This window comes from Cheilinus undulatus, linkage group 2, assembly GCF_018320785.1.
Source record: "Cheilinus undulatus linkage group 2, ASM1832078v1, whole genome shotgun sequence".
NCBI classification, from domain to species: domain Eukaryota; kingdom Metazoa; phylum Chordata; class Actinopteri; order Labriformes; family Labridae; genus Cheilinus; species Cheilinus undulatus.
Window position 1 is genome coordinate 50372574 of NC_054866.1, and position 26426 is coordinate 50398999.

The 26426-nt window shown below is 40.4% G+C and overlaps 1 protein-coding gene across 1 annotated transcript in view; it reads right to left on the bottom strand.

Moving 5' to 3' along the window:
- Positions 1-26426, bottom strand: part of si:cabz01090165.1 (uncharacterized protein LOC100333421 homolog) — a 302244-nt gene that overhangs the window by 182234 nt on the left and 93584 nt on the right. The window contains exon 2 of the mRNA XM_041809037.1: positions 20477-20570. The gene's annotated coding sequence lies outside the window, so the exon portion shown is untranslated. The remainder of the gene's footprint in view (positions 1-20476; positions 20571-26426) is intronic.

Below are 26426 nucleotides of genomic sequence, written 5' to 3' on the forward strand. Positions count from 1 at the left end.
GTCTTGATTTATTTTTGCACTCATAGAGAAAGTTATATGACCCAGAGATGACCTTCTAACAGTATCTTCCTTCTGCAGAAGTAGTACAGAATCTAGGAATTAGTGTCAACCAAGGTCAACACCCACACACCTGTCACTCAACCTATGAAATACTGTGTTTGAACACTGCAGATATTTTTTATCCAACGATTGATCCTTATGAAGTTACACAGCATTCATCTTTGTTCTGTGATCTATAAAAAGACACCGCACCTTGTATCTAGCGGGACCCTTCAGCTGTCTAATGTGATTGTTGTTGTGAGACTCCTCTTCTTGCAGGAATATCTCTCAATAAACTCATGATAAAGACATCTCTGACTTGAGCTCTCTTTGCCAACATCCTGATTCTGAGATAATTGCCAAAACAGGAGTCAACAACTGCTAAGGTGCATAAAAGTTTCCATCGCTCTGCTGATAGCTGAAGATTTCTGAACTTTCACTGGAATTAATGTAAGCACAAAAGCTGTGGTTGGAGCTTTATGAATGGGTTTCCATGGCTGAGCAGCTGCATGCAAACCTCACATTACCAAGTCCAATGCAAAGCGTCAGATGAAGTGATGTAGAGCACACTGACACTGGACTGTAGAGCAGTGGAGACATGCTCTGTGGAGTGATGAATCATGCTTCTCTATTTGGCAGTCAAATTGGCTGGTCTGGGTTTGGTGGATGCCAAGAGAGGGTTACCTGTCTAAATGCACTGTGCCGACTGTGAAGTTTGATGGAAGAGGGATAATGGTACGATGCTGTTTGTTCAGGGTTTGGGCTAGGCCCCTTATCTCCAACAGAACAGAGAAGGCCAATCTTAATGCTGCAGCATCCCACTACATTTTGGACAATGCTATGCTTCCAACTTTGTGGCAACAGTTGGGGAAAGGCCCTGTTCCAACACGAGTGCACAAAGCAAGGACTATAAAAACATGGTTTGATGAGTTCGGTTTGGAAGAACTTGACTGACACACACAGAGCACTGACCTCAACGCTATCGAGCATCTTTAAGATGAACTGAGACGGAGATTGTGAGCCAGACCTTCTCGTCCAACATCAGTGCCTGATCTCATAAATGCTCTACAGTATGAATGGGCACAAATTTCCAAAGAAACACTGCAAAACCTTGTGGAAAGCCTTCCAAAGAGAGAGGAGGCTGTTAAAGCTGCAAAATGTGGACCAATTCAACATCATACCACATGCATTTGAATACAATGTCATTAGTCCCTGCTGGTGTAATGGTCAAGCATCTGTTAAGAAGCGATTACTTCAAGTCAAAATGCAGGCGCCCCTGCTCTAGATTGTCCCATATCTACACCATCGTTTATTTGCGTCTGACTGGTTTTGTTTCTGAAGCAGAGGGAAGTCCAGAGGAGCTGGATTCAAGGCAACAAGATCAATTTAATAAAGATAACATAAAAACTGTAAGTGACTTTGCCTTTGCTGCTCCTGCTTTGACATCATGTTGATCCAGTGATGGAACATTTTGTAGGATTGGCAGTTGTACCTCCTGCTTTATTTTTAAATTGAACATCTCAAACATGTTGATTTCTCAGTGTTGATCCTAACCCTGCACAGTGAGGGATAATTACAGTATATCATCATTTATTAAGACCGTTTTTAAACCGGTGATTCCAGAGTGTGAACTTGTTGCTCCGTCAGAGCATCTTTTCACCTTCCTGTGACTCAGTCTGTCATGGAAATTTCCACTCTCTGCTTACCTGGCCTTCCATCTGTTGACCTATTTGAGTGTTTTTGTGTGTAGGGATGTAGGACTCCGACCATACGCTCTAGGAACAGAGCACTTAACACACAGATTAGACACAGCGGGGCAGAATCCAACACAGAAACACACTGCTGCTTCAGGAAGGTCGGTCACTTTGGCTGTTTGTGGATGTACGGTGGCTGACAGGTGACACACAGCACCAGGTAACACCGCCTTGCTCTGTTGTCGCTCTGTCAGCCTGACAGCACCCCTGAAACCTCACACAAACAAAGGTGGTGACAGACACACAAGCATGAAAGAAGAAAAGAGCACATTTGAACAAGCTCTAACACAGAGCTGCTGTGTTTATATTAAATAAAAGTTTCATTAGTTTCTAATCTCTGCAGCTGATACATGACTGGACAGACTCAATAAATAGGAACACTTTTATATTTAGAGTCTTACTCACTTTTAAATTTCCCATCCTCTGTTTAAACAGCTTTTGGAGTCCATCCCTTTTGTTTGTAGAGAGGATAATGACTCATTTAACTCAGAGGGAAGGTTCATATTCTTTATAAAAACAAACTGAGCTATTTTATATGAAAATGTGTCTCTGTGTTCCATTATGAGTGGGCTTTAATACAAGTGAGAGAAAAAAGGAAATAACTATATTACAAATCAAGTACTCAAGCAAAATATCCCATCCCTTATCCCTTCATCCCTCAACCCCCACATCCCAGCATCCCTCAGCAATTACCCACACCCATTCATTCCTTGATCCTTACTTTTCCTGAGAACCTACAACCCCTATCCTCATCCCCTCATCTCTTGACCCCAACATTTATCCCTTCATCCCTCAACCATTACCCTCATTCCTTCATCTCTCAACCTAACCTTCATCTCTTCATCCCTTGACCATGACCCTCATCCCTTCATCCCTTCATCTCGATATCCTACAACACTCATTCTTATCCCACTATCCCTCGGCAATTACCCACATCCCTTCATCCATTGACCCTTACTTCATCCCAACAACCTACGACCCTTACCCTCATCCATTCATCCCTACATCCCACAACAATCACCCTTGCCCCACCATCCCATGACCCATTCAAATATCCCTCGACTACTACCATCATCCCTACATCCCTCATCCCTTGACCCTTACCCTCATCTCTTTATTGCAACATCTCACAACACTCACCTGCATCCCTTCATCCCTTAACCCTCATCCCCACATCCCCTCATACCATTACATCATCTCTTCAACCCACCATCTCTCAACCCTTACCCTCATCCTCATATTTCCTTAATCCTTTGACCCATCCCTTCATCCACTCAACTCTTACCCTTATACCTTCATCCCCAAACCCCTTGACCCTTAACCTCATTCCTTCATCCCTTTATCCCACCAACCTAACCCTTTTCCCTTTACACCTTCATTCCCACATCCCTTTACCCTTATCCTGACATAACTTCAACCCTTGACCCTTACCCTCATTTCTTCATCTCTTGACCATTACTTGCAACCCTTCATCCCTTATTACTTGCCTCAAGCCTTCATTCTTCGAACCTTATTCCCACATCTCACATCCCTCTTCCCCATACCCACATCCCCTCATCCCTTTATCTCTTGACTCTTACCCCAATAGCCACATCCCTTCATGTTTTAGCCTCATCCTTCATCCCTTTACCATACCCTCATACCCACATCCCATCATATCTTTCCTCCTTACCCTCATCCCTTCATCCTTCGACCCTTACTCTCAGCCTCTCAGCTCTCCAGCTTTAACCTTATCCATCCATTTCCTGACCCATAGAGGCCAGATTCGCTCATAGGGTTTAAATATTGAATTTCTAGGAATTTCAGTGAGTGCCCTACGATAAAAGTTTTGAAGTCTAATTTTAGAGACAGCCTTTCTTTAAACATGTATCTGACTCGTTTTTGTGGTTGTTCAATGATGTCAGTATCTCACTGCAGTGTACCTCCTATATGTTCTCCATCAGCTGATTCTGCTGCATAATATGGGCCGTATGTTCACATCTATGTTTGATGAATGACCGTCCTTGAAAGGTTCCAGAGCCTGCAGGGATCTGTGGGTTATGAACCTTACAGATTATATTTATGCAGACCCAATCAGCACAGAGAGCACGCTGTAATTAAAATGCCATTTATGAGATTCAGCTCCCCGAGCGGTAAACATCTTTTCAAAGGAGCCTTGGGGAACATTAAACCTTGACTCTGTATACCTTTTATGCACAGAATCATTGTGTTCAGAGCTCAGTTTGATCAAAATAAACATTAAAAAATCAAATGTTACATCTCTGAAACAGCCTTGACTGTTGGACGTCCCTGAACTTAACAACTGCTTTTAAATCAAATAAAAAAGCTGAAAAATTAAGATCTTTGTGAATATGTCATATTTAAAACATAGAAAATTTGTAGGATGCTCAGGTTGAGGGTTTATGTGTGAAGAAGAAGAGGGAAAACAGCTGGAGTGATAAAAGGATAGATGTGAGGAGGACTGTTTAAAGTAATTTCCTTTATGTTAAAGACAATTATAGAAGCACAAAGAAGGGAAGTGTAGATGAAATGAAGCAGAGGAGCCTGAGAAGTAGAAATAAGAGAGGAGGAGAGATGACAGAAAGAATAGAAGACAATGCAGGTACAAAAATAACTCATGTGCAGTGAGCTGTCAGCAGCAGAAGTGTGCATGGTGAATTCAGCTGGATACATCAGTCCAGGTGTTGTTACTGGCCTGGAGCTACCAGCATGCACCTCTCTCTCTCTGTGTTTGTGCTGACAGAGAGGAAAAGTTCTCATTTAAACAACAATCAGGAAGCCAAGAGGGGCTGACCTTCCGCTGACGGATTAACACACTTAATCTACTCCAACCCTGCAAACATGGAAACAGCTGCACATGTTCAAGAAATGTGCACACATGGCCCGACCTCCTGCTGCCTCCTTCACCTCCAAACTATTGTTTAACAAATCGTTATGTGCTTTAGAGGAACAAAGAGGCTTTAATGGAGGGACAGACAGAGAACTCTCTAGCAACTTTGCTAATATTGGTCTTTGCTTTAAGGCCAATTAGCCATGGAGTTGAGAAGAAAGGAGAAAGTCAGTGTTAAAAGGCATGTTCTGAGCTGATCCATGCTCACTGAAGATGGATTTATCGTTTTACCTTAATAGGTTAAATAGGAGAAACAAAGCTTCCGCATGAGCTGCTGAACTCCTGCTACAAATGTAATTCTGTAAAAATGCTGCAGCAGCCACAGAGACACAGCACAAAAAGCTGTAAGTACACCTAAACATCATTAAAATGTCTGTGTGCTGACAATGTGGAGATTAAATACAAATAAGAATAACATAATTACATTAAATATTATGAAACAGAATGTAAGGGAAAATATTTGTTAAAGATTCACTGATGGTAAAAGGATCAGTCCATCCATCCATCCATCCATCCATCCATCGCTATGACCATCCATCTATTCTTCCATCCATGCATTCATTCCTGGATCCATGGATCCATCCATCCATCCATTTCTATGACTATCCATCTGTTCATCCATTCATGCATTCATTCATTCATCCATCCATGGATCCATCCCTCAATCTATCCATCCATCCATCCATCCACCCATCCATCCATCCATCCATCCATCCATCCATCCATCGCTATGACCATCCATCCATCCATCCATCCATCCATCCATCCATCCATCGCTATGACTATCAATCTATTCATCCATTCATGCATTCATTCATCCATCCATCCATGGATCCATCACTCAATCCATCCATCCATCCATCCATCCATCCATTGCTATGACTATCCAACTATTCATCCATCCATCCATCCATCCATCCAACCACCAATTGCCTAGACATCCATCCATCTATCTATTAATATGACATCCATCCATTCATCTAACCATCCAGATGTTTATGATAATTTCTCAGTGAATTTGGCTTAAACTAAGAATGTTGAGATAATTATGAGTATTAATTCCTTACCTAAATCTGCTTAGATTTGTATTTTTACATGGCAGCCCATTGCCCTTTAATCATTTGTTACCTGTACACTGTTATCACTGACTTCATTAAAAATGTTCAAAGAAGTCCCGGCATATAAAAGGTAGTGAGCAGCAGTTATCACCAAACACAGAGCGGTTAAATGCACAACTATCCGTTCATGACAGGTGAAGTGTGTGAGTGTGTAAGTAAAGCCTGCAGCTCAGACAGAGAGCTGAGACTCTTCTGTCTGCAGACACCTGATTCTGTCACTGCTCATTTATGTAACAGACTGAAGGAAGGGAGGAGATGACTAAGCAGAAAAACGGATGGAAACAGGAAAGAGTAACAGCTGATGTGACTTCCTCCTACATTAAAATGAATAATAATCTCTGTTGTCATGCTAAGGGAAATATTCTTGGTCTACTTGGTTATATAGTTCGAACCTATTTTTGCATTTTTGGCAAGTGGTACTGTCAATAAAGCAGACGTTTTAGTGCTAAACTGATGATAAATCTAAGGAGGTTACCAAACTTCCTGACCCCTGTGGCTTCACTGAGATCCATCCTGAACTCAGAGCTTTATCGGGGCATCGTCTTTCTGATTTGTTCATTTTATGGGATGTAGTGAGCACTTCTTTGTCTGTAAACCTTTATTGGATCGGGGCCTGAATCCCTGCGAGCTGCAGGATTGTGTTCAGCAGCTGAACTCTGACCACGCCGGGGAGACGGAAAGATAAAAGAGAATTTCCCTACGGGATGTAATACAGGATCAGAGAAGGAAGAAAACAAGAGTCTTTTTTTATAAATCCCCAAACAAATCAAAGCTTTGGGAACTCATCATGAGTTAGGAAAACTTTTTGGCCTGATATCTAAAATTTCTTTAAAGAGGTTTCATAATTCAACAAACATTGGTTCTGACAACAAAGAATCGTGTTAAGGGTGAATCAGTGGCTTTATTCTCGGGGGGGTTAGGGGCATTTTTAGCAGATGGACCAAACTGTACTGTACATGGATTAGCTTCAGAATAACAGTACTTTTAATACATGGAACAATCTTTTCTATTTCACAATGTGACATTTGTGTCTCAAGGGAGATGAGTGGTTTTTCTACCATTTGGAAGGCTGCCTGCATACCAGACAATTTTCAAATCTTTACTGATTTCAAAATAAAGCAGATATGGGGACAGCTTCAACTGCAGTATGCTGCATTTTCTTCCTTGCATGAAAATATATGACTTACGCTTTATTGACAAAAGTATTTGGAAACACCTGTGTGGAGCAAATATTGTTGCAAGACTATTTGCAAATGGGTACACAGACCTATACACCAATCTACACATGAGCAGGTAGATTTGCAAATGCATCCTTAAATCTCAAATCTCATCCTCAAGTCTGTGCAGAGATATGCAAGTGTGCATACACATTTACAAATGTGTGCAAATATTTGTGTAAAGATCCATGAATGCATGCGCAAATCTTCAAATGTGTAGACAAATTTATAATTCTGGATTTAGCTTTTTTGGTTCAGAAAATGTACTCTTTTTTGCTTTAAATTTTCAAAATGCTCACTCGACATAAATTACATCTAAACAGCCTTGCATACCATTGATTACTGGTCTGTGTGATGCATATGCCATGAGGCAGGCAGCCTTGCCTGTGAGCCTGCACTGAGGGCAACAAAACCCAGTGCTTTTACACATACAAATCTGCGTACACATTTGCAGATCTTTCATGATAGAAGTATTGCAGAAGTCATGTGTGTATACACAGCCTATTGAGAGGCAGACTTCAGTTGTGAGGTAAGTAAAATTAAAAAGAAGAGTGAGTTTCCTTAACCTTAAATATACTAAGTCCAGAATTACAAATTGGTCCACACATTTGTAGATTTGTGCTTGCATTTGTGGATCTTTCCACAAATTTGCAGATCTTTTTTCATATTTGCAAACCTTTGTATGCTTTTGCAGTTCTCTGCACACATAGATGCACACTTACAAATCTATCTACACATTTGCAGATTTGTGTCCAGATCTGTGCAAACATTTGCAAATAGTTTTGCAACAACAAAAGCTCGATAGATGCCACCTTTGCAATATGACTGGGAAATTTTATCTCTGCTGGATCTCCCATTATCAACTGTGAGTCATCTCAAATTAAAGTGGAAGTGTTTAGGAACAACAGCAATTCAGCCACAAAACCGAAGACCACATACATTTTTTGAGTGGGCTCAACCGCTAAGGTGCATGGTGCATGCTCAAAGGATGCTGGTTAGCCTTTCCTTTTACATGGTTTCCAATTGGAGTTTTGCAAGATGGATCAGCCTGATGACAGACAGAGCCTGGACAATCCATCTGCTTTGCAAAGTTATGAATGTCCCTGCGGCCACAAATGCTTAACAGGAAACCACATGGTTTTAATCTAAAATAAGCAACATGGAATCTCCAAAAGCAGATCGCAAAGGAAAAGCTCATCTGTACTTGCTGCAGGATTCTTTTTTTTAGCTTTACAAGGTGCATTTCCTACTTTAGGATTCACCAAAATTTAAAACAATCTGTTATGTTAGAGTGGATAGTAGTGCAAACTTTAATATGGAGCTGTTCCCCCTGTTGCAGCTATAACAACCTCCATTCTTCTTTGAAGGCTTTCAGCCAGATTTTGTTGGGATTTTGTGGCGAACTTGTACCCATTTGTTCTGTAGAGAGCATTTTTATGATGTCAGGCACTGATGTTGGACGAGAAGGCCTCTGTTCCAGTGTATACCAAAGGTGCTTGATAGGGTTGAGGTCAGGCCACATCGAACTCAGTAAACCATGTCTTTCTAGTCCTTTCTTTGTGCACTGGGGCACAGTCATGTTGGAATAGAAAAGAGTTGTCCTGATGCTGTTGCCACACAGTTGGAGGCATAGCATTGTCCAGAATGTCTTGGTATGCCAAAGCATTAAGATTGTCCTTCACTGGAGATAAGGGGCCTAGCCCAAACCCTGAAAAACAGCCCCATAGCATTATCCCTCCTCCAAACTCCACAGCTGGAACTGTAGTCAGGCAGGTAACTTTAGCAGTGGTTGACCTTGCTCTGTAATTTTACCTTGTCTTCTGCTTGTTTCTGTTGTTCCTAAATGCTTCCACTTTCTTATAACGTCACATACAGTTAACAGGTGGAATAGTTATATCATATTCACGGTCCTGTCCTGGTCAGAGTGTGTGTCATTTGTTGTGAAAAAAGCAGCACTAACAGCAGCTTTTCATTACTTTGCAGACAGAAGCTTACTAAGCATTACTTTTCAGCTCTCCAAGTCTTTTTCCCGTACCCCCCATTCTTCCTATATTAGATTAAATGGAACATGAGAGTCGCCCAGCAGGAAATTACCAAACAACACGAGGACGTGGCTTTTTATTGTCGCATAATAATTGTGTTGGAAACAGAGAGGAGCTGCTGCCTTTTTAACCAAATTTCATTTACCAAATCTGCACGCTTCTTTGGAGGAATCTGAAAAACCAATATGGCTGAGGAACTTTTATGAGTGCCATGATTTAGTTTGGGTTTTATTTATCTGATCTGGAGGTTAATAACATCTCAAACTCGTCTGTTTCACTCTAATATGATCTGTTTTAAATATTCATCCTCCAGCTGTAGTTGAGGTGTTAAAGTGATGACTCCTGCTTCATATTTAAACCCACATCTCTGCAGATTGTTTAACAGATGAATGAGCTGTGAAAACCAAAATACTTTAGAAAGCAGGAAACATATTTTGATCATAAAAGTCTCACAGCACTCAATTGTTCTTCCCAGAGCTGTGAAACCAGAACCCAGAGAACACAATACCTGCTCTAATGACACCCTTCACAAATTCATCGTCTCCACAGCGTTCATTAAATCCTTTATTTTGCCACTGCTGCTCCCTCTCTCTCCCTCGACTCTTTTTATTCATTTATTCTCCCCCCGTGGTTTCCGCGCTGAGTGAGTGGAGGTGATCGTTTTGTGCGTGCTTCAGGACTCCGAGCGTTGGTTCCCATTAGCAGCGAGCTAAAATCTGTCTCAGGCTGAGAGGCTTTTATTCAGCTGCACTATTGTTTAACACAGGGACTCCATCAGAAACCCAAAGCGTGTAAAGCTCTGCAGCAAAGAGGCTCCTTTAATGTGGCTACATGATGATGGAAAGAATAGATCTGAATAGGATCACAGAGATGAGAACATAAAAGAGCACAAGATAGATTTATCATACTCGCAGATATGAGGAAGGGTGGTTAATAGAATTATTTCTGGAGCAGCCGTCGGTGTTCTGTGCCTCTTTAGGCAGAATGTGATCACGCTCTTTCCCTGCAAACAAATGTGCTTCTGAGGACAACAAGGAAAGAGAAAGCAGAAACTTCTCCAACTTGCATAAATGCAGGGTTTAAACTGTTAAACTTTTTCAGGTGGAGGATGAATACACCTGTCACAGGTGGTTTAAGGACTGGAGCAGTGGTTGTTTTTGTCTGTCAGCCTGAAAGGTCTGGGGTTTAAAACCCAGTTCACATTCTCATACATGAATATGCCCTCAACTCGATAGCTGTCTGGCATCATGATGCACCACCACCTCCTGAAGGGAAAATCCCAACCCAGATGTCTGAACATTTTCAAGAAATGTGGCAGTATGGACTCAGAATGGAACAAACGTGACCAAAAAAAGGGATGGAGACATATCCTTTAAAACAGAAGCAACAGACTACCAACTCTATTTGATACCCACTTTTGGGTTCCCGCCCATCAGGGCTTTTCATAGATGCTTCCTCCATCTAACCTGACACGACAGGTGGATTTGTTTCACACATCCATCTGGGAAACCTCCCATAGACGGTGTTTGGGAAAGGACAGAGCCTTTGAAAAAAATCTGGGAGTGTGATTGGATGAATGTTCTGTGTGTCAAATCTTTACGGGCCAATCAGAGCAACAAAACACATGATGATTTGACTCTTGCTGAATTTGGTCGGGAGAAGGGCAAAAACATTGTTTCCACTAAGAAAACAACTCACTACTGTTCTTTGTTCTTCTTTTAATGAAGGAATGTCGTCAAGCTCTGATAAACCTGATGCTTTGGCAGCATCCACGCTAATCTCTTCCGCCATAATTGCACCAGGCTCTTGTTGCTGCTTGCATACATCATGACTCCGCCCAAACTGTTCAGACGGGGGCTTTGCAAGATGGATTCGCCTGTGAACCAGGAAGACCTGCCTCACAAAACTCCATCTGGAATGATTGTACCGAGTCTGACAATGATCAATCACCATCATGTGAAAAGAAGAGGCAGTAGGACCAGTATATTTTCCAGCCGACCAATTGTAAATTTGAAATAAGAATCAAAAATCAATGATCATGTTTTTTCCAATTTACAGTTAAAACATGGACAATAAGTGCCCTTGTTCATTTCAGGCAGTTCAAGTTAAACTGAGATCAGAAAAAAATTTAAGAGTTTGTGTTTTTCTTTTATGTTTCTCTGTTCCCTAAAAGGACAGAATAAGTGAAAAATAATGTGTTTTTCATCTTGTTGGTTTTACATTAGTATAGAAAAGGAAGATAAAATAACAAAACACTGCCATGCAACATTCTTTTGATAAAAATACACAAACCCACACAGATGGGGAAAAAAGAATGTTATGACACCAGTGTTCTGTTCTTTGAGCTTCCTGTTTTGATCCTAACGCAAAGATGATGATATGGAAAACAAACTTTTTTTTTTTTTTTATTGATTTCTTTTTGGAAACAAAACAGAGAGAGAGAAAAATAAAAACAAGAATTTAGAAAACTAAAAAAAAAAAAAAAAGAAAAAAAAAGAAATAGGAAAGGAAAAAAAAACTAAAATTGTTAATCAAAAGATACAAATGAACAAAAAAGAAACAGAAAACTAGATGTGGAAAAAGACAGACAGAAAACTAGATATGGAAAAAAACTAACAAAGAAAAGAACAAAAAGAAAACATGAAAATGAAAAGAGGGAGAGAAAACAAACAAACAAAAAAAAAAAACAGAATATGATAAAGAGAAAATTAAAACCAGATATCAACAACATTTTTTATTATCCTTATATCTTGTCATGTGAAAATTGAGTTTGTGCATTTCCCTGCTATATTTTTAATTTCTATTTTTTTTATATTTTTGTATTTTTCTCCGTCTTTTCGTTTTCTGATCGGATAAGACAGAGGATAGAAAACCGAGGTGAAAGAGTGGGGAATAACAAACAGGAAAGCAGCCAAAGACCAGAATTGAACCTGTGCTGCCCACTTCAATGAAAACAACCTCTATACATGGGCCATAAGGACGTAACCACAAGGCCAGTGGTGCCATAACTCTTCTTGTTGTCTCTGCCATAAAAGCATTTGCAGCCATATTCATTCTGTGACCTGAGTATCGATGCATGTATCAGCAAGAAGTAGGTGACAGTGTATCGCCATATTGATTTTTCAAGCAGAAGCCGATTGCTTTCAGGTTCCCTCTGAGTACTTTGGCTTGACAGACTGAAGAGAGATGTAGCTAAACCACAGAATAAAGATAAAACACAACCTTTCTACTATGATATCAGGTAGAGAAATGACCAGAAAATGTCCAATACTTCTGAAAGGTTGTGCTTCTATGATACTATCATTGAGTTTGGCCCAACAACATCACACAATCAAAAGTGTATCTTAATTGTGGAGTCTCACAGGAACTGTCAACAATGACTGAGTGTGAGCCACAAAGGAGGAAGCTCAGGGACTCTCCTCTATTGCAGCTGAAAACCCATTCAGTCAGAAACCAGGAGCTGGATTCTGCTCTGCCCATTGAACATTTGGCAGCCAAATTGTGGTTTGGGGATATTGTCGGAGTGTGCTGCTGCTCTCTGGAGAGAAAAACTCACTCCTTCTGCATCCAAATTTGTTACTGAGAGAAAAGCAATCACAGCTTTACAACTGAGAATCCTGAGATACATTACACATGAAGAGAGACAGCAGTAAAAGCATCCTACAAATCTAGTAGGGATAAAAGGAAGGATGGATGGATGGATGGATGAGTGGATGGGTGGATGTATTGATGCATGGATGTATGGATGGATGGATGGATGGATGCATGAATTGATGAATGGATGGATGGATTCATGATAGAAGGATGGATAGAAGAATGGTTGAATACATTGATGGATGCATGGATGGATGGATAAATGGATGCATAGATGGATGGATGAATGGATGGATGGATGGATGGATAAATGGATGCATAGATGGATGGATGAATGGATGGATGGATGAATGGATACATGGATGAATGGATGCATAGATCGATGGATGGATGGATGGATGGATGGATGGATGGGTGGATGGATGGATTCATTTATGCATCGATTGATTGATGGATGGATGAATGGATAGGTGGATGGATGCGTTTATGCATGCATTGATTGATGGATGCATAGATGGACGGATGGATGAATGGATGGGTGGATGTATGTATGTATTTATGTATGGATGAATGCATTAATGGATGGCTGCATGGATTGATTGATGGATGCATGAATGGATGGATGCATTGATGGATATATTAATGCATGGATAGATGGATGGATGGATGGATGGATGGATGCATGGACAGATATATTGATGGATGCATGGATGGATGGATGGATGGATGCATGATGGATAGATGGATGGATGGATGAATGGGTGGATACAAGGACAGATATATTGATGTCTGGATGGATGGATGGGTGCATGAATGGGTGGATACAAGGACAGATATATTGATGTCTGGATGGATGGATGGGTGCATGAATGGGTGGATGCATGGACGTATATATTGATGCATGGATGGATGGATGGATGGATGCATGCATGATAGATGGATGGATGGATGCATGGACAGATATATTGATGCATGAATGTATGGATGGATGGATGGATGCATGACAGGGTGGATGCATAGATGGATGGATGCATAGACAGATTTATTGATGCATGGATGGATGGATGGATAGACGCATGCATGATGGATAGATGGATGGATGGATGCATGAACTGATGGATGGATGAATGTATGATAGATGGATGCAAGCATGATGGATGGATAGATGGATGCATGAATGGATGGATGGTTTTATGATAGGTGGATGGATGGATAGAAGAATTGTTGGATACATAGATGGATGCATTGATGGATACATGGATGTATGGATGTATGGATGAATGGATGCATAGATGGATGGATTAACACATGGAAGGATGGATGGTTGAAGTCATAATTGACACTTTAGTAGTTTTTGTGTGTTATCTGTTGTTTTGTCACATTTCAAGTCTGTTTCTAAGGGTTTTTTGATTTAACTTTATATGTGTTACATAAATCTTTATTTTTTTTCCAAAAGTAAAGTTTTTCCTTATGTCTTTTTAAAAGAAACCATTCCAGAAGTCTTTCCGTCCTCCTCCCTTTTCACATCTTTAAGCCCATAAACACTATTAGCCTCTGATGAAAGCACCAGAGCGCTCTCAGAATCCCTCACTGGTCGTTTTCATTGCCTATAAAAGCAGTGTTATTGCTGCTCTGCTTTACAGCCGCTGCAGATGGTAAAGGTGTCCTCTTCTCCGCTTTAAGAGCTGCTGCAGAGATAACCTTGATATGCTTGAATGTTTTTTTTTTTCTGCCAAACAGATGTGTCCTCTCTCACCAGGAGGCCAATACGTACCAATACACAGAGACATTACTGATACAGGCAGACAGAGACAAAGATATGAATGGGCAGGCATGAGGACACGTTTTTATAAGGCCAAGATAAACCTAACAGTGTGTACTACATGTTTTAGGGTCATATTAATAGCACACAAGCACATGTGCTGAAGCTTATTAAACTTTTACGCTGAACACAGTGGGACCATGTTTCTGTCTGTTTGTGATTCTGCATCTGTGTGATTTCATGATAGATGGACCAGGACACGCCAAACGCTTTCTAAAATTAGTCCATAAAAATAATGACCTCCAAAATTTAGAGGACAACTGAAATAACTCGAAACTGACAAAAGTACAGATAAATCAAAATTTACAGAAAATTAACTGATGAAAATCAGACATTGATTTGGAATGATGGTACCCCAAGTACAGTAAAATAATGAGACCATAGGGACATGTTAAACTAGGGTGTGTCCTGTTACTTGCATCACAGGTGTCTTTAAACTTGTAATTAGTCAGTCTGCCTGTTTAAATGCTGAAAAGTCACTGTGCTGTTTGATATCATGGTGTGTTCCACACTGAGCATGGAGCACAGATTGTTCCCAGGTCCCCGGTTGTCCCAGGAGATTAGAAAGACAATTATACACAAGCATGTTAAAGGTAAAGGCTATAAGACATTCTCCAAGCAGCTTGATGTTCCTTTGACTACAGTTGACCATATTATTCAGAAGTTTAACATCCACAGGACTGTAGCCAACCTCCCTGGATGTGGCAGTAATATGAAAATTGGTGACAAACAGAAGAGATGGAAAATAGGAATGGTAACCAAAGAGCCCAGAACAATTTCCAAAGAAATTGAACTCCAATGTAAAGGTACATCAGTGTGAGAATGTACCACCCGTCACTGTCTGAGCTAAAGTGGACTTAAGGGGAGACGACCGAGGAAGACTCCACTGTTGAAAGCAAATCATAAAAAAGCCAGACTGGAATTTGCCAAAAAACATATTGACAAGCCATTTAACTTCTGGGAGAAAGTCATTTGGACAGATGAGACAAAAATTGAGGTTTTTGGCATCAGCTCTATGTTCACAGACGCAGAAATGAAGCACACACACACACACACCCACACACACCCCCCCCCCCAAACCAACACACACACACACACCCACACACAAAAAGACGACTGTAACTGCTGTGAAACATGGAGAAGGCCCACTGTTTTGCTGCATCTGGCACAGGGTGTCAGGATTCTGTGCAGGGTGCAATGCAATCTCAGGACTTTCAAGGCATTCTGGAGCAAAATGTGCTGCCCAGAGTCAAAAGATAACACCGGGTCATTTTGAGTTGCTCTTCTATGAGCCCTGATCTAAATCCTAGTGAAAACCTGTTGAAGGAGCTGAAACATGCAGTCTGGAGAAGGCACCCTTCAAACCTGTGACAGCTGGAGCAGTCTGATCACGAGGAGTGGGCCAAAACACCTGGGACAAATGCTGAAGTCTTATTGAGGGTTACAGAAATCCTGTAACTGCTGTGATTGCCTCAAAAGATTGTCAACAAAATATGAAGGTAAGGGTAGCATCATTTTAGTCCAGGCCAGTTTCTTTCTTTTTTTTTCTTTTTAATGATTCTGTTTAGTTAACAGAGGGGGTACCAACAATTTTGTCCACGTGTGTATTTATAGCTCACTATTTATGAACTTGGACTGAGTGCAAGATTAGAAACAAAGATATGACTGGCTAAAATTGTTTAAATTATTACAGATGTTTAATGTTGATGAGTACCAAGGCAGTTTGCTCATCCAGTCTACATGCTTTTTGTAGACTTGGAGAAGGTTTACAATCCTGTCCTTAGGTGTTCATGTGTAGAGATATGACAGTGGACAGAATCAGGGAGAAAGAGTGGGGAATGACATGTGGGAATGGAGCCACAGATGGGACCCTAACCCAGGCTGGGGTGTGTGGACACAACTTCCAGGCCACTAGCACCCTGGTTAAGTTTCTAACCAGATCCACTTTGGTATCATTTATGGCTAACATGGACTGATTACGACTGATTTAGTGTCTTCTATATGTCAAAGCTTGTCTGTATAACTCTTAAACTGCTTGCCATGCAAATAAACAATGCCTACCCGTCTGCATCCTCCTAAAGCACAGCTCAGATGAACTGCTCTACTTCCCCCACATCACAGCTGAAATGTGAATTTATATTTACTGCAGAGGAGTTTCCTCTCAGCAGCCTGCACACAGTGTTATCTACCCTACAGGCAGTAAAATAATGTGAAATGCATGCTGACCAGGTCTAAATGTAAATTCTAACCCATATTTACGGCTCTGAATGGAGTCATTCAGTATGGAGGTGTTTACACCTGCAGTCACAGTAAAGAGGTGTTTCCATCCAGCTGTCAAAGTATGGAGGTGTTTTTTACCCAGAAGGCCGAGCACACGGTAGTGTTTTTGTCATCTGTAGCTAAAAGAATGTTCCATCATAAACAGATCATACCCAGAAAACTAGATCTGAATCAGAAAGTTTTTGGAAGTTGTTTCAGTCTGGGGTCATGGCATAATGGAATAACTGTGCAATGACTGTCCATATTCCATATTTGTCATCAGGTGGCTCCATCTAGCAAAGCTTCAAGCTGACGATTGTTCACAGTCAGAGAAAAACTGGACCAATCAGCATCATCAGTCATTTGCTAATGATTTATGAGTCCTGCCATGGCAAAGTTTGGAGACCCCAGCACAAGCCTTAGTTTTTCTGAATGTGTAGCTTTAATTTTATAGCCCCAGTTCCAAAAAGTTGGGGCAATGTGTAAAATGTAATGGGAGCATATGCTGCTCTAAAACCTCTGTCTACTTTTCACCATTGATAGTTCCTTTACAGATGTGTAAGCTGCCCACGCCTTAGGTGCTAATGCAACCCAGTAACCATCAGAGATGCAGGCTTTGGAACTGAGCCAGGATAACAAGCTGGATGCTCCCTCTCCTCTTAAAAGGGACATAATCAGCAAAAATCACCTTTTCAGGCTTTTTAAACAAAATTATGTGGCCTTGGCCTGTCCACAATCCCCCCCCCCCCCACCTTTCAGAAAATGTGTGCGGAAACAAGGCAATCTCAGGTTTTCCCCTCATGACCTCATGTGGGGAGTTAGCACCGCCCCCAGGTTTGGTTGGCCATCCACGCTTGGAATAAAGTTCCACCTTCCTCTCCAGATTCTCCTCTCAGCTGTCAGTTGAGATGCTGGATAGCTCAGTGGGTTACCCTGCTGACTTTGATCTTGCAGATTGATGGTTCAAATCCCAGACAGGTCCTTAACTTTGGACAAAATCATCCATAACATTGTAACATCAGGAGTGCCACATCCATTCCCTGAGAGGGGCGTGGCCAGGGGTGGAGTCAGACTCAGTAACATTTAGAGCTGCAGGGCTGAAACAGAGGGTTTTTATAGATGTGCACAAATCCTATACTAGAGTGTTTATTTAGCAACAAACTTCACAGGCATGTTTTGGGGACCTCTGAGACCAATATGAACTGGTCTTAAAAGGGTAAAATATGTGACCTTTAAGTTCACAGGACTCAGCATCCAGGGTTTCCCAAAAGAACTTCAAATTTTGATTCAGCTGACCACAGAACAGTTTTCTTTTTTGCTTCAGTCCATTTTAAATGAGCTCTGGCCCTGAGAAGACTGTGGTGTTTCTGGATCTTGTTCACATATCACTTCTTCTTTGCATGATACAGATGTAACTTGCATTTGTGGATGGCATGGCCAACTGTCTTGACAGTGATATGTAAAAGTGTTCCTGAGTGCATGCAGTGATCTCCTGTACAGAATGATAACTGTTTTTGCTGCCTGAGGGTCCCAGGATCACAATCATTGAATACTGACCTTGTCCCTTGCCCACAGAGATTTCTCCAGATTCTCTGAATCTTTTGATGATATTATGGACTGTAGATGGTGGGATATTAAAAGTCTTCATAATTTTACATCAACAAACATTTCTCTGAAATATTCCCATAATTTTTTCACAAATTCTCACAGATTGGTGAACCTCTGGCCATCATTACTAATGAGAGACTCTGCCTCTCAAACGTGATCCATTTATACCAGGGGTGTCAAACTCAAGGCCTGGGGGCCAAATTCGACCCGTGGTACAGTCATACCCGGCCCACCAGATCACATGAAATTTCTTTTAGAACAGGCCCACCAGTATGAGGTCTGCAGACTTCTTTCATGTACATCTAACCTTGATGATTTTAAATATCATTCTTAAATCATAAAAAATATAAAACAGTAAAGAGTAAAAAAAATTAGATGAAGAGTCCGGAAGGTGGGAGGAGATATTAATTCATGTTTTCATTTCATATATTCAATTTGGCATTTCAAAATTCTGATTTTAAGTTAATGATTTTGACTTTTTATTTCATATGTAGACGTTTCAGATTCACAATTTCAAATTTTAAGTCATATTTTGACCTTTTCAACTCCTATCTTTGACTTTTAAATCTCAAAGTTTACCCTTTAATCTTATGACTGTGACTTACTATCATGTATTTACCTTTTAAAAACAATATTTTGCCTTTAAATTTTGTCTTTTAACCTTTTGAACTAATAAGTTTGACTTTTGGATCACAGATTTTGAGCCTATAAACTTATCAGTTTGACTTTTTCTAATCTCAAAATGATTTATCATCAGTGTTGTTGTTTTTATTTCATATTTTATTACTGGTGAAAATGAGGTTGAGAGTTTACGCTTAAATGGTGACCCTGTCAGGTCACCTGAGGTTACCCTCAGGTAAGACCTAAATTCAGAATCTGGCCCCTGTTGTGATTGACTTTGACACCCTTGGCCTAAAAAGTCTGGCCCTTAAACATCTCACTGAAGCACGTCATGCCCCTCACACATTTGAGTGTGATACCCCTGATTTATACCCAGGCAGTTACTGATCTGTCACCAGTTAACCTAATTAGTTGCAAAATGCTCCTTCAGCTGTTTTCCTAAGTGCCACTTACTTTTCCAGCCTTTTGTCACCCCATCCCAACTTTTTAAAGATGTGTTCCTGCCATCCAATTCAAAATGACCTAATAATTGTCATAAAATACTAAAATGTCTCACTTTAAACATCTGATATGTTGTTTGTGTTCTATTGTGAGTAAAAAAGCTTTATAAGAGTGAAAATCAATGCATTCTATTTTGATTTAAATATTACACAGTGCCCCAACTTCTTTGGAATCGATATTGTGGAAATAAGCAACACTACATGAGAAAATCAAAGCCTGACTTTGTACACAAATACTCATCTGTCAGAGACAGCTACTGCCCTGCACACAAGCAGGAAACACACAGGATCAACATGGCTGCCAAAGCGTGTTAGTGCACTCTCACAGTAGGACTCTACTCCTCACACACACACAGTTTACGATGTTCTCATTTGCATGTGCTGTATACCTGTGAAACAAGCAAACAGAGACTGCATGGACTAATAGACAGATTCATCAACAATGTTCAGCAGCAAACAGCTGCAAAAACCATAAAACACTTGCTTACTATTTGGTCATATTGAATTCTACCTAATGAATCATATTTTTATCTCATAATTGTATTTTCCTTAACCTTTGGCAATAATGGCAAATGACATTCAAGCTAATAAAACAAATTGAATTTAACTGATAAGGTGTGTGGCTGTGCATGTGTGGGTAAAGATCCATTTCTATCTCTGGCAAATTCAATATTTATCAAATAGAGACGCAGGTGTCTGACTGCCGGATAGGAAATTACAGGCATGGATGAGAGAGAGAGAGCGAGAGAGCGAGAGAGAGAGAGAGAGAGATCCTTGCAGCCTGCATCCATTTTTAAATATCAGCTGCAGCCCAAACACAGAATCATGTTTCTCTCCAATAAAAACCATCACATCAATCCCAAAACATCTGCTCAGACCACTTCAGATTCAACCAAAACAAACGAAGCGCCGCAGGATTTTCAACATCATCATAATGTCAACACAGAGAGTTTAGTTACAACAGCGGTCGGCCTGTCGTCACAAGAAACCACTGAAAATGGAGAAAACGTACCTGCTAGGGAAGGTCTCAGTAATTCTTTAACAAGGGGAGCCAATCAGGAACAAGTCCAGCGGTCACCTGATGTCTAGATTCAATCTGCAGCAGCCTGAAAGAAGAAGAAGAAGGATTTTAAAAACAAGTCTGATTTCAATATCATCATCCTGGTGGTGCAGACATTACAGAGTTTAGAAAACTGGTTTCATTCTTAATAACACGAGTAGGAAGGAAAATTAAATACTACAGAGAGAAAGTGACGTGACATATTTAGAAATATGCATTGATGTCCACACACAGTTTAAAGCCCTCTTGAGGAGGCACAAGGTTTCATATCCAATATTTCATATCATCCTTGCAACACCCCATTCATGATGTTTGGGTAGGCTGATTGGACTGTCAGATTCATTCCAGGCCAATCAGACCAACTTAACAATGCTAGCTTGCCAGACAAGCTTTACAATCTTCCCTATCAGTGGAGCCAGTCGGCAAATCAAACAGTCAGTAGAGCGGAGCAAAAACAACTTTTCTACCAAGAAAAGCTTTCAGTGTAGTTCTCTGCATTTCTTTGACAAAGAAATGTTGGGGAACACACATTGAAAAATTCATATGTTAATAATGAAATACAAGCACCATGGTGTGAGCCCTGCCAAATTTGGAGCCAACAGAGGTCAGAAAAATCTTGGTCCATGGTAAAGTGAAACTGTGATAACCATATATTATATGCTACATTTTATATAAACATTATATTTCTTAAATGAACAATAATAGCCTTTAAAGAAGTATTGACCTCACTGTTTTAAACAGAATTAAAATGGGTTAAAAAAGGCAAAAATTGGCAGAAAACGTGGTGAAAAGGGATTTTAATGGTAGCAGATATGGGGTAAAAGTGGTAACAATGTGTGTCAATTGGCAAAAATAGGTTAAATGTGGCAAAAACCAGCAGGGAAACAATTGTGAAATGGTGTTCCAGGTGGCAAAAATGGGTGTATTAAAGAGTGAAATGCAGTTAAAATTGGCATAATGGGTGTAAAAAGTGAAGGAAAGGGGTTTTTAGTGGCAAAATGAGTCAAATGTGGCAGAAATTGGCAACAAAAAGGTAAAATGGGATTACAACCTAGCAAAAACTGGTTAATAGGAAAAAATGCATGCAAAGTGGCAAAAATGGCTTTTTTCTTAAAAAGCTTGTAAAACATCAACCCTGTGGTGCACAGTCAAGCCTTTTACATCTTTTTTTTTCAGGACAACCTGGGCTTTAAGAATATATCCACTACAGTAATGTCGAACAGCGAGCATTGATATCATCATAAATCACAACTGGGGACGGCCCGTTCTCTGGGGTTATCAGGGGCCCAGTCGAATCTGTGAGTGGGCCTGGGATAAACAAACCCAACCATGCAGCCCTGTACAGTACCTTACCGCACTGATCCATATCCAATGCTTTGTTCAGCAACCGATCGTTTTCCCCCTAAGCTCTCAGTTTCACTTAACATAACCTTAACTCTGACACACTTCAATGTCTACGAAATCCTTTAAATACCGTACACTGTAAGGTGTACAGTGTCATATTGGTGGCTTGGTGGCAATTTCTAAAAAGAGAGAAAAAATTAAGACACACTCAAAAATCTTTTCTGGGTTTATTCACAGGTGGAAACACCAACCATGACCACAGAATGGCCATGGCAGAATGAGGGACGTACGCCCCAACCAGTCCTCTGATAAACACTTACAAAACATCTTACAATACAGATCATAAAATAGGTCTTAAAAAAATTCTTGTCCCACAATTAACCCTTTCGTAGCCATAAACCTCCAGCCCAAGATATAGCAAATAAAAACAAATAATTCCCATTAGATTTATGTTTGAGGCATAAATGAATCCAGATTATGATATCATGAACAAGCCCATACAAATCTGTTGAGCTGCACAGAACAGAATTGAATTGAATCTGATTGGATTAGAGAGCTGGAGCAGCATCTGAATGGCTCGTGAAAGATTGGGATCAATTCAACCTTCAAATCTGATCCTCTTCACTGCGTCTCACTATCTCACATCTGACTCTTCATCTTCAGCTCGGCACAAAAGCCAGCGGTTTGTGAGAATAATGCTGACCTCCTCCCTCTGCTCCCTCCTGCAGAGCTGCTGGCTGATATCGATGACGGCACACAGCGAAGATGTTGACGGTTCAGTTTTAAATGAGCAAGTCAGGACGACCCAGTGTCAGATCCAGAGGAAGGCCTTTGTACTGCAGAGACCAATGTGTCTGCTTAATGAGACAGTGGTTCAGACCCGGACAGCTCGGCCTTATGGGAAGGATGCTGCTGCTCCGTTCTTATTAAGATGAGAGGAGAGATAAGTGGATAGGAATGAGCCCGTCTGCCTTTGTTGACGCCTCAAACCTCCTCTCTTTCTGCTGACATGTTACATTTAGCTGGAAAATGCTCTCATAGAGGAGTCCGGTCCACAGCAGGAGACAGAGGCTGATGTCTGAGCTTCTAAGTGGCATCTTAATGATAACCATAGTAGTTTTTAGAAGTATAGGGTTAGTGTTTATTTGTTCTGTCATTCTGACTTATTTAGGAGTATTTCAAGTTAAAACAAATTTGTAAAAAATAATTCCAGTCTTACAAAAATATTTTCTTTATTTAAGAAAAAAACATCTAGTATTTTATTCCATCTAAACTTGCTTCAGATATGTAGGGACTGAAAAAAACACAGTGAGTTATATTTTGCTTTAATACTTACTAATATTTGACTGATTGCGAAAATATCATCAATGGACCCATGTGTAGGAGCTTTGGGGGGGGGTTATTTCTGTACCATACCAAAAGATACCCTACCATACCAAAAGATACCCTACCATATCATACATACCATACCATACCAAACCATATCATACCATACCATACCATACCATACCAAACCATATCATACATACCGTACCGTACCGTACCATACCATACAATACCATGCCATACATACCATGCCATACATACCATACCGTACCATACCATACCATACCATACCATACCGTACCGTACCGTACCGTACCGTACCATACCATGCCATACATACCATACCGTACCGTACCGTACTGTACCATACCATGCCATACTATACCATGCCATACATACCATACCGTACTGTACCATACCATACCATACCATGCCATGCCATACCATAAGCCATGCCATGCCATGCCATGCCATACCAAACCAATCCAAACCACACCAAACCAAACCAAACCAAACCAAACCAAACCATACTAAGCCATACAATACCATACCAAACAAAATCAACCGTACTGTACCATGCCATGCTGTGCTTGGCTGTGCTGTACTATACCACACCACACCATACCATACAGTAAGATACCATATGATACAGTATGATACAATGCAATACCTTACCCACCATATCACACCAAACCAACAGGTTAATATATGCTGAGATACGGTATGTATGATAGCATATGACACCATACAGTATGGTATATATAGAGAGAGACACACAGTATGTATGTTAGCCTATGACACCTTACAGTATGGTATATATAAAGAAATACAGTATGTATGATAGCCTATGACACCATACAGTATGGTATATAAAGAAATACAGTATGTATGATAGCCTATGACACCATACAGTATGGTATATATAAAGGAATACAGTATGTATGATAGCCTATGACACCATACAGTATGGTATATATAAAGAAATACAGTATGATAGCATATGACACCATACAGTATGGTATATATAAAGAAATACAGTATGATAGCATATGACACCATACAGTATGGTATATATAAAGAAATACAGTATGATAGCCTATGACACCATACAGTATGGTATATATAAAGAAATACAGTATATATGATAGCATATGATACCATACAGTACGGTGCGATATGGCAGGATTGGATATGATACCGGGCTATACAAAACCATAAGATACCACAATACCATACACTATGCTTCCATGCCAAAGCAAACCCTTTAATACCATGTGATCAAGTACAATATGGTAGGATGTGATGATGCATTGAAATTAATACTAATTGATACATTAAGAATCAAAACAGTTCGATGTAATTTGATGGAAAGACTGTAGCTACTGATAACTAAATGACTTATTATATCCTCTGTCTCATGGTGTAATTAACAAAGCAAACAGTGCTGTGATATTCAACAGTATGAAGTAACTCAGCTGCAGAAGTAGGATGTCCTACAATTTTCATGTAAGAATATACTGGTAATATGTAATGAAGATGTCTTCCTGCTGAATTTAATTGTTTTGAAGGGATACTTATACTGGTACACTCCTTTACCCTTATATTCCTTGTGCTTTAGTATCATGACCATAATACACTAATGACATCATGAATTGTCCTTAAAACAACTGAGGTCTCAGTCAACACAACGGAGACAACACATGACTGAAACCTTTCTGAGCTTTGCGTCTTTTATGACTCTTTTTCGGGTCAGATAAGGCCCTGGAAGACTACAGGAATTCTTGATTAGGTATGCAGTGATTATGCTCGCATTGCATAACTGTGCTTAAGCTTGTTCATGAGCAAACATACTGCCCACGTCTGCCAACCATGTCAGGGCCAAAGAAGTGTTCTCCATGGTACGAAGCACTTGCACTAATCAAACAAACTGGGCTGTGGAGGTCAAAAGTGCGTGGGCATAGAAGCGATTGCTTTGTCTAAGTTCACCCTAAGAAAGTTGAAGGGTCCGTGATGTATTGGCCGATCCGATATAAACAGTTACAGCCATCCAAACTGATAAACCATATTAACATGGGAAAGTTTTACTCCACTGCCAGCTTCAGCAAAAGCTGACAGTTTTTATTTCCTCCGAGACACAGAGAGAGTAAAGAACTGTACTTGGATGTCTTAATCCTTGCAATGGGAGCAGTAGGCCTGAAAATGCATGGACCACATTGTTCTTATACAGTGTTAGCATTTTAATCCAAATTTGTGTGCATATGTGTGTATGTGCTTGAGATTAAGACGTTACAATGTGTTTGTCTGTGCTGTTAATATGACCAAAGCTCAGCCTCCAGCAAGTCATTATAAACACACTGACATTTACCCTCCAAACCCAGCAGCCGTGTTCGTGCCTGCATGAGTGTCTGTGAGTGTCTAAGTGTATTTGTGAGCGTGTGCAGGCTGTCATCTCTTCAGTCCAGCTGTAGAGTTCAAAAGTCTCAGATTAAAGACTCTGCATGCTCTGTAGAGCTGCTCCCTCGCTCTCTCTTTAAATATAAAACTCTCCCTCCTGGTTCTCCTCTCTGTTTTTAATTTTGTCCAACCACTGAAATAACTGGACACTAAAACTCTCCTTTCTCCAGATTATACATCACACCAGCATACAAAGCACAGCTTTTTTATTTTTGGCTCTCCCAGAGGAGAGAATGGTTTAAACCGTTTTCTTCACAATTGGTTGGGGGCCATTGGTGGACAAGCATTTTTAAGTCTCTCAAGAGAGGTTCAAGTCAGTGCTCTGGCTGGGCCACTCTAGCTTTCCCTTAACCCTGACAAGTCTCCTAGTCCCTGCTGCTAAAAGCACCCCCACAGCATGATGCTGCCACCACCATGCTTCACTGTTGGCATGATGTTAGACAGGTGGTGAGCGTTGCCTGGTTTCCTCCAGACATAATATTTAGAATTAAGGTCAAACAGTTGAATCTTGGTTTTTATCAGACCAGAGAGTTGTGTTTGTGAAAGTCTTTCAGGAGCATTTTACTCCAAAGTGCACAGAATTCATGAAGAAAATAAAAAAACCCTAGCAGTAAGAGATCCTTTATCAGCCCTTTTATTCTATTCTTTACCCAGATAGACTTCTGGAGCCTTAAACCTTGAGGTAATTTACATTTTTCTCCCGCAGCTCTTTCCACAAGTAAGGAGGACCTGTAAAAATCACACTTTATATAAAAAATCAACAGGTGGATTTTTTCCA